Below are 9,067 nucleotides of genomic sequence, written 5' to 3' on the forward strand. Positions count from 1 at the left end.
GTCTCCATCTCCTTGGCATTTGCCAGATTTTGCACCCTTTGGATATTCCCTGTCACTAGTGGAAGCACCTCCCCAGCCCAAACACATGGCCTCTGCTGGACCACCTTCAGGATCAAGTACGTCTGGAGACTGCTCGGCTGAGTCAAGTTGACAGTGACTAGGTAACATGACCTTGGGTCTCTGCACAGGAACATCACTGAGCCCTTGATGATGGAAGATCTCAAGCCCTGGCCACACACTCATTTCCTGTGACATGTGCAGTGGCCCAGAAACAACAGGGGCTTCCCAGGTGGCACTAGTGGTAAAGAACCCGCCTGCCAATGCAGGAGACATAAGAGACATGGTTTCCATCCTTGGGTTGGGAAGATCTCCTGGAGCAGGGCATGGCAAACCACTCCAGTATTCTTGCCTGGAGAATCCCATGGACAGAGGAGCCTGGAAGGCTACAGTCCACAGCGTCCCACAGAGTCGGACGTGACTGAAGCGACTTAGCAACAGCATACACAACCCAGGAAACCAGGCGGAGGGCCCTTCCTCCTTGTGATTCCATAAAGAGCACACTGGGTTTTCTCTCTGGGTTCTTAGCAGTCCTCAACAGCACCACCATGTTTATTTTTTATGTTTTCCATTTATTTTTATTAGTTGGAGGCTAATTACAATATTGTAGTGGTTTTTGTCATACATTGACATGAATCAGCCCTGGATTTACATGTATTCCCTATACCGATCCCCCGTCCCACCTCCCTCTCCACCCGATCCCTCTGGGCCTTCCCAGTGCAGCAGCCCCGAGCACTTGTCTCATGCATCCCACCTGGGCTGGTGATCTGTTTCACCCTTAATAACATACATGTTTCGATGCTGTTCTCTAGAAACATCCCACCCTCGCCTTCTCCCACAGAGTCCAAAAGTCTGTTCTGTACATCTCTGTCTTTTTCTGTTTTCCATATAGGGTTATCATTATCATCTTTCTAAATTCCATATATATGCGTTAGTATACTGTATCGGTCTTTATCTTTCTGGCTAACTTCACTCTGTATAATGGGCTCCAGTTTCATCCATCTCATTAGAACTGATTCAAATGAATTCTTTTTAGTGGCTGAATAATATTCCATGGTGTATATGTACCACAGCTTCCTTATCCATTCGTCTGTTGATGGACATCTAGGTTGCTTCCATGTCCTGGCTATTATAAACAGTGCTGCGATGAACATGGGATGCACGTGTCTCTTTAAGATCTGGTTTCCTTGGTGTGTATGCCCAGAAGTGGCATTGCTGGGTCATATGGCAATTCTATTTCCAGTTTTTTGTTTTTGTTTTTTTTTTTGATGCTACTGTTCTAAATTTTTAATGCTTGGAAATGCCACCATTTTAAAACTCTGGATAAAGTAGTAGAATTGACACAGAGGAGCTATGGGCTACCCCTGACATTTTGACCAGAAGTAAAGTTCAAGCTTTAAACCCTTTCTATTAAATAAACACCCAAGAGCATCTTCCCTCTTACCCCTAAAGTCACTTATTTTACCATCAATAAACCTTTGGAAACAGCCATGAAATGCATTACCCTGTGTGGTGGAAATCATCCCTAGATAATATCTGAATGCCTTTAAATGATTCACTAAGTCTGACCATCCTAAATGTTATCAACTGCTTGGTTTCCCCAAGGGCCTTCCCACCAAACACAGCTTCAGCTCATCATATGTCACTTTAGGACAAGGTCATTCCATATTCGGATTTTTCAACTGTAGCACACTAAGAGCAGTTCTCTTTCTGTAATCTCAAATCTACTAAAATAGAAAGTAGACACCACAATGGCAAAATCTGTCATGCTTAAAGACCAGTGTATTCAGTTCCTTTCCATGCAAAACTTAATGAGTTATCTTATATGCTTGCGATGTCTTTTCCAAATCAAGTGTGGCGCAACCTTTGAAGATCCACTTGGCATTGTCATCTTGTCCTATGGTCTGGTAAGTATCTTACGCCAGAAAGGAATATACTTGCTGACCTACAGATTAGTCCCGGGGGAGTGTGCTAGATAAGCGCTAACTTTCTAAGGTCTCTTCCATTGCCGTCAAGCTCACAGTGGGGCCGTTCCCAACTTGAATCAGCAGATGCCTACAGAAGCCACTCAGATACGCCATGGCAGGGAGGAGGAAGAGGAGGAGTTTGCTGTCCTAGGGTGGAGGGAAGAGGCTGCTGGTTGGCAAAGCTAGGACTAATGGTGGTGAAGTCATCCCCTCTAGGATGCCATGCCCAGCAGAAAGCCTCCGAAAAAGCCACCAGTCACTAGAACATTCTTCTTCACAAACGACACCACCTCCTCTGCTTTGCTCTTGACCTCTGTAGGTGTCTGGTTTCTCTTGCGGATCTTCAGCTGTTCTTTGGCCTTCTTCATGTCCTTCTCTACACGCTGCCAGTCCTCTTTGATGTAGCCAGTATGGTTTGCAAGCTGAAGCAGAAAAAATGCACCTCCCACAGGCGTTGCAGCCAGTTTTCCAACCTTCTGGAATATAAAACCCATGCACCTTGACTGGCGGCAGCCATTTCGGCGAGCTCGTCTGGCGATGACACCCGCGAGGCTTCCTATTTCCAGTTTTTTAAGAAATCTCCAAACTGTTCTCCATAGTGGCTGTACTAGTTTGCATTCCCACCAACTGTGTAAGAGGGTTCCCTTTTCTCTACATCCTCTCCAGCATTTATTGCTTGTAGTCTTTTGGATAGCAGCCATCCTGACTGGCGTGTAATGGTACCATATTGTGGTTTTGATTTGCGTTTCTCTGATGATGAGTGATGTTGAGCATCTTTCCAGAAAAATAAATGACCCAATAAAAAAATGGGCCAAAGAACTAAACAGACATTTCTCCAAAGAAGACATACAGATGGCTAACAAACACATGAAAATTTGTTTATTTTTAATGAAAGCATAAGTGCTTTACAATATTGAGGTGGTTTCTGCCCAGCATCAACTTGAGGATTTCTTTTTAAATTTCTTACAGGAAACATCTGCTAGTAATGATTTGTCCTCATTTTTGCATATCAAACCTATATAAGGCACTCAACTGAAGATAAATTGAGACAAAAGCTGAGAATCTTGGGATCATTTCTTTTTATTTCATCTTCAACAGCTTCAGAAATGTACTAAATTGTAATACAGATTTTTAGAAAAAATAATTAAGACTCACTGGAAAAAACAAGATTATTAAATCACTTAAACTGATTTTTAAAAGCAACCAAAATGATCTTTAATGATTTTCATTTCCAGCTACCTAAATTGAAAGTTCGGAACCAGAGAAACAGGGATTGAATGAAATAGCTAGTGGTCATTTCTTTACTTGAAGTAAGTGTACAGCTTCTGCATCAGTAAGTGAAAGTGGTGATTTTCGGCCTTAGAGAGAAGCAGGCTTACAGGAGTGAATTTCTTTTTTTTTTTTTTTTTCTCATTCAGAATATATATATATATATATTTTTTTTTCTTATCAGCCATAGATTTACACGTATTCCCCATCCCGATCCCCCCTCCCACCTCCCTCTCCACCTGATTCCTCTGGGTCTTCCCAGTGCACCAGGCCCGAGCACTTGTCTCATGCATCCCACCTGGGCTGGTGATCTGTTTCACAATAGATAGTATACATGCTGTTCTTTTGAAATATCCCACCCTCACATTCTCTCACAGAGTTCAAAAGTCTGTTCTGTATTTCTGTGTCTCTTTTTCTGTTTTTCTACCTGCTTAGTTCCTTTGGCCAGGAACCATGGATCACCCAAAGTTAAATGCTCTTTGAAGTATCAAGAGCCCTCAGCTTTCCAGAAATTTTCATGTACCTTCTTCTAAAGAACCTATGAGGACGTGCAGAGAATAAAAACTAGAAATTTTCAAAAGTAATAATAAAGTCGATTTGGAACTCCCTCGAACAGTCACCGGAAGAAATTATAAACCTTAACAAAGATCTGTGGGCTATCATAACTCATTACAAACTTCCTCAGACATACCCTCCTCATACTTCATATTATTTCTCTAGTAAATTGGGAACATCTTCAATTCAGAGATTGGCGCTCTCATATTCTGAAATTCTAAAAGCACTAGGCACAGTTTGAAACGAGTTATGAGAATTGGCTGATTCATATATTACCCCAGAAAATCTGATTGCACCAAAATGATTTATTTAAAGCAAAATGAAGAAGAGAAATGGATTAATTCTGTGGAAAAAATTAAAGCAAATATTTGCAAGTCGATAACAATTTTGGTTACCCTACAGACAAGAGCAACGGTTGCAGTTCATGGCTTGCTGCAGAAGTTTCCAGATTCAGTAAAGTAATTTACCTTTGTTTCCAACTTGTAGTGTTGATATTAACGATAGTTCAATCTACACTGAAAATATACAGAAAAAGAAATAATGAAAAATCTTTTAACAAAATTTGTTTCAATGTTAACATTTGCAGACAGAGAGACAGAGAAAGAGAGGAGGGAGGGGAGGTGTAATTCGAATAATCACCCTTTTAGCATTAAATCTACAATGTGATAGGGGTTTCCCATGTGCCCCTAGTGGTAAAGAACCCGCTTGCCAATGCAGGAGATGTGACTTCAATCACTGGGTGGGGAAGATCCCCTGGAGGAAGTCACGACAACCCACTCCAGTATTCTTACCTGGAGAATCCCATGGACAGAGGAGCCTGGTGGGCTACAGTCCATAGAGTTGCAAAGAGTCAGACACAACTGAAGCGACTTAGCACACACTACAACGTGATAGACAAATACAATAGTCTTTGGACAGGAACTAGCAACAGGAGAAAGATGTCTATTAAAGTTTTGACTTGACTGCCCCCTAGTGAGCTTTGACATAATGACCAGGTGAAAGTATTACGAAGTAAAATGTTAATATATGTACAGAAACTATAATTTCAAAGGTCAAACCCTCCTAACTAGAACACAAGCCCCAAAATTGTCTCAGAATAAACAAAGTCATCTGAAAGTGATCTGGGAACTCTTTCTGGGCTTCCTGGTAACATTCTGGTGGTAGTCTGGTGGCTGATTTCCTCTAGCTGGAGGTACATTTCAGACTGTATTTGGAAGCACTCTGTTCTACAGTTGGCATCAAATCACATGAAGTCTTTTCCCAAAATGATAAGAGATCTCTCAGGTGGACTCCATAAACAAGGTGGGGGGTCATATTTCCTTGTGAGTTTAATGTGTGACAAAGGAATTGCTTGCTAGCATCATTGACTACTAAAAACAACACATTCCACATCTATGAACACTGGTCTGACTCATGGGCCAGGGGACAGGGAATCTGCCAGATTTGAGAGGGGCCAGAAAAGCAAAGGGCTCTGCAGTAGGTTTAGCCTATGGTGCAAGCAGCCCTGCCTCCTGGGCCAGTGAGGACACAGAGAGCAGGTCAGAGACATCAGCCATCAGGACAAAACTGACACTCAGAGAACACATGGATGAACACTAGTCAAATATGGACTTCTTTCTAAACCAGAGCTAAGATAGGGCATATTGTGGGCCACAAGACAGTCAATAAAATTAAATGAATTCTAACCGTATAAAGTATATTCTACAAAAACAAGGAAATAATATTCAAAGTCAGGAACAGAAAGCAATCAGAAAAATCTTCAAGTATTTGGAAAATAAATAAGAAACTGCTTTTAAAAAAGCTAGAGTCAAAGAAGAACTCAAAGGCAAAAGTAGAGCTCATTGTGAATTGAAAAAAAATATTGTGTATCAAAACTTGTGGGAGGAAAGAAAGCTGAATTCATAGCAATAAACTTGTGTAGTAAAGATGAATTGCAATCAATCACCTTAGCTACCACTCTGATGTAGTAGTAAAATTTTAAACAAAGTTACAGTAGAACACAGGGGTCTTTCATGAAGAGGGACGTGGCCATGCAGACTGTAACCCAGGTACAGTGACACAGGTGCAGCTTGTAGCACTAGAATCATCTCAGGGTGGGAAGATGCATATTCCTAGCTTCAGCTCTCCCGCCCATCTTTTTGTCTGCGTTGTTTGTTTGTTTTTTGATATTGAGCTGCATGAGCTCTCTGTATATTTTGCAGATTAGTCCCTTGTCGATTGCTTCATCTGCAAATGTTTTCTCCCGTTCTGAGGGCTGGCTTTTTGCTTTGTTTATGGTTTCCTTTGCTGTGCAAAAGCTTTTTGCAAGTCAGACAGCAAAAGACAAATATCATATGATGTCGCTTACATGTAGAATCTTAAAAAATGGTACAACTGAACCTCCAGAACAGAAATAGAGTCACAGACATAGAAAACAAACTTATGATTACCATGGGGGGAAGGGGAGGAGGGATAAACTGGGAGACTGGGGTTGCCATATACACACTAATATATGTAAAGTGCATGTTCAGTCGCTTCAGTTGTGTCCGACTCTCTGCAACCATGTGAACTGTAGGCCTGCCAGGCTCCTCTGTCCATGGGGATTCTCCAGGCAAGATTACTGAAGTGGGTGGCCACACCCTCCTCCAGGGGATCTTCCCAACCCAGGGATAGAACCCATTTATAAAGGAGATAACTATTAATAATAAGAACCCACTGTATAGCACAGGGAACTCTACTCAATACTCTGTAATGACCTATATGGAAAAAAAATAATAAGGAATAGATATATGTATACATATATGTAACTTATTCACTTTGCTGTATGGGAGAAACTAATAAAACATTGCACATCAACTATACTCCAATGAAAATTAAGTTAAAAGAGCGGCAAAAAGTGCACATTACTAGTTTCACAAGAGAAAATTGTGACAGTGGATAAGCATTTTGAGTAATTACTCAGTGAATTCAGTGATGAGGAAAGTCAAAGAGGATTTTTAGACAATGTTATTATGGTTCCTTACATATGTGAGCTTTGAGCTGCTCAAAGGCCAAAAACCACTGTAGTGCAGGCAACTTTGTATTCTCCAGTTGGTTAGTGAGAGTGATGATCTGCTGGTAAAGTCATGAAGCGAGTGCCTTGAAGGGATTAAGTGGCAGTGGGGATGTCACAAACAGACTAGGGTGTCCTCCCGGCAACATGACTGAAATTCTGTGCAGCCATGAGGTCAGTTGGGAACCTATTAGGTGCTCCTGGGACACGTGGCAGCCGTTGCTTGGAGGGAATACAGAGTGTGAGCATCCTTATGGGGAGAAAGATGGAGCTCAGGGAGGCTGTTCTAGTGATGCCTTGTCCCCTGTTTACACAGAAGAGGTGCTCAGGCATATGTCCCCACGACTGTGGTGTCTTCCTCAGGCTCCACAGACATTTCCACCTGAGCCCATCCTGGGGACAGATTGTCCTCTGGGCACCGCTGCTGCTCCTGTCACCCTGAGGGTTGAGCCTCTGGAAAGCTTATGTTTGGGGCCATTATGCTGTGCAGGGTCCAGTGAGTGGCTGCTCACAGAGGTATGTGCAGTAGCCCCAGTTTCCACACTGGTGATTGTGGTAAAACATCAAGAGAATTTTGGATGGATTTGTGTCTCCATTGTGAATATGTACAGAAATGCCACTGAAATTTGCCATTTGTTTCTGTATGTCTTAGAAGCCTTGTATATAGATGATTCTGAGGGACTTTCTAGTTAAGTATGGGCTTCTCAGATGGTGCTCGAGGTAAAGAACCAGCCTGCCAATGCAGGAGATGCAGGAGGTGGGAGTTCGACCCCTGGGCCAGGAAGATCCTCTGGAGGTGGTCTTAGCAACCCACTCCAGCGTTCTTGCCTGGAGAATCCCGTGGCCAGAAGAGCGTGGCAGGCTACAGTCAACAGAGTTGTACAAAGTCAGACACGGCTGAAGAAACTTAGCATGCATACACACTAATTAAGGAAACAGTTTTAATTGCAATCGCTATGGAACCCATTATGCTGAAATAGAAAATCATGCCTAGTATGTCTATTTCTTTAACCAGAAAGAGTATTATATTGTCCTAGCAATCTGGACAACTGCAAACAACTCACTGCAAACTCTTCCCCTGAGATCGCCACCATCCTCCTCTTACACAGACTCAGAGCATCCGCTCTCAGTTCCCCAGAGAAGCTGCACGTTGAGCAGCTGAGCCACCCAGGCAGGGAGGTTTGTGCTGAGGGCTGCATCACTGTGGCAGGATCTTCTGTACCTTGATAGCAGTAATAGACGCCAGCATCCTCAGCCTGCACTCTGCTGATTGTCAGTGTGAAATCTGTCCCTGATCCACTGCTGGTAAACCTGTCTGGGACCCCAGTGATACGGTTGGAAACCTGATAGATCAGACCCTGTGGTGATTGGCCTGGTTTATGTTGAATCCAATTCAAATAAGTTTTTCCATCACTGTGTACCAGGCTCTGACTAGACTTGCAGGAGATGGAGGCCGTCTCTCCAGGATGACAGACAGGGAGAGTGGAGTCTGGGTCAGCACAACATCCCCACTGGATCCTAAAGGAATGAAAGAGAATTAGGAAGCTACAAATATTAGCAACCATTTTTATTGTTTCCTTTTTCTGATTTATTTTAGCTCAAATATTAATACTACTTCATATTACTCTCATTATCTGTAATCATACTGCAAAATTGTACAATCACAATAATGAATTTGATATCTGTGAAGTGTAGAGAGACCTCTAAATATCCCCTTCATCACCCCCACTTCCCTGGTCACAGTCCTGACCTGAGCACAAGACCTTCTTCCTTCTGGAACATTCCTCACTCTCATAGATCTAAGGTTCCCATGCCCATCTGCAGGACAAGGCACACACATCTAACAGAGAACACACGTGGAGAGCACTGCTGCCCCCAGAGCTCACCCCCCATCCCCCTTCTCAACCCCTCTCCATCCTTACCTGGGACCCAGAGCAGGAGCAGCTCCAGGAGCTGAGCAGGGAACCACATGTTCAGCAGTGTGAACTGAGGAGTCCTGATAAGTCAGAGCAAGGCCAAGAGCTGAGCTTTTATCTCAGACTTGGAAGGGAAGGTCCTCCCTGAGGAACAACATGCAAATCCCCTGGTGGGGGCAGAGGTGTGGACAGAGCCAGGGGGAGGTGGGACGGGTCAACTTTCAGCAAAGTGAAATAAAGGTCTTCTGTGTTGAGATGTAAACCAATGGCTA

The 9,067-nt window shown here is 43.1% G+C and overlaps 1 pseudogene; it reads right to left on the reverse strand.

Moving 5' to 3' along the window:
- Positions 1-2,236: 2,236 nt before the first annotated feature.
- LOC122442481 lies at positions 2,237-8,850 on the reverse strand (annotated as a pseudogene).
- Positions 8,851-9,067: the final 217 nt, after the last annotated feature.

Source organism: Cervus canadensis, chromosome 5, assembly GCF_019320065.1.
Source record: "Cervus canadensis isolate Bull #8, Minnesota chromosome 5, ASM1932006v1, whole genome shotgun sequence".
Lineage (NCBI taxonomy): Eukaryota > Metazoa > Chordata > Mammalia > Artiodactyla > Cervidae > Cervus > Cervus canadensis.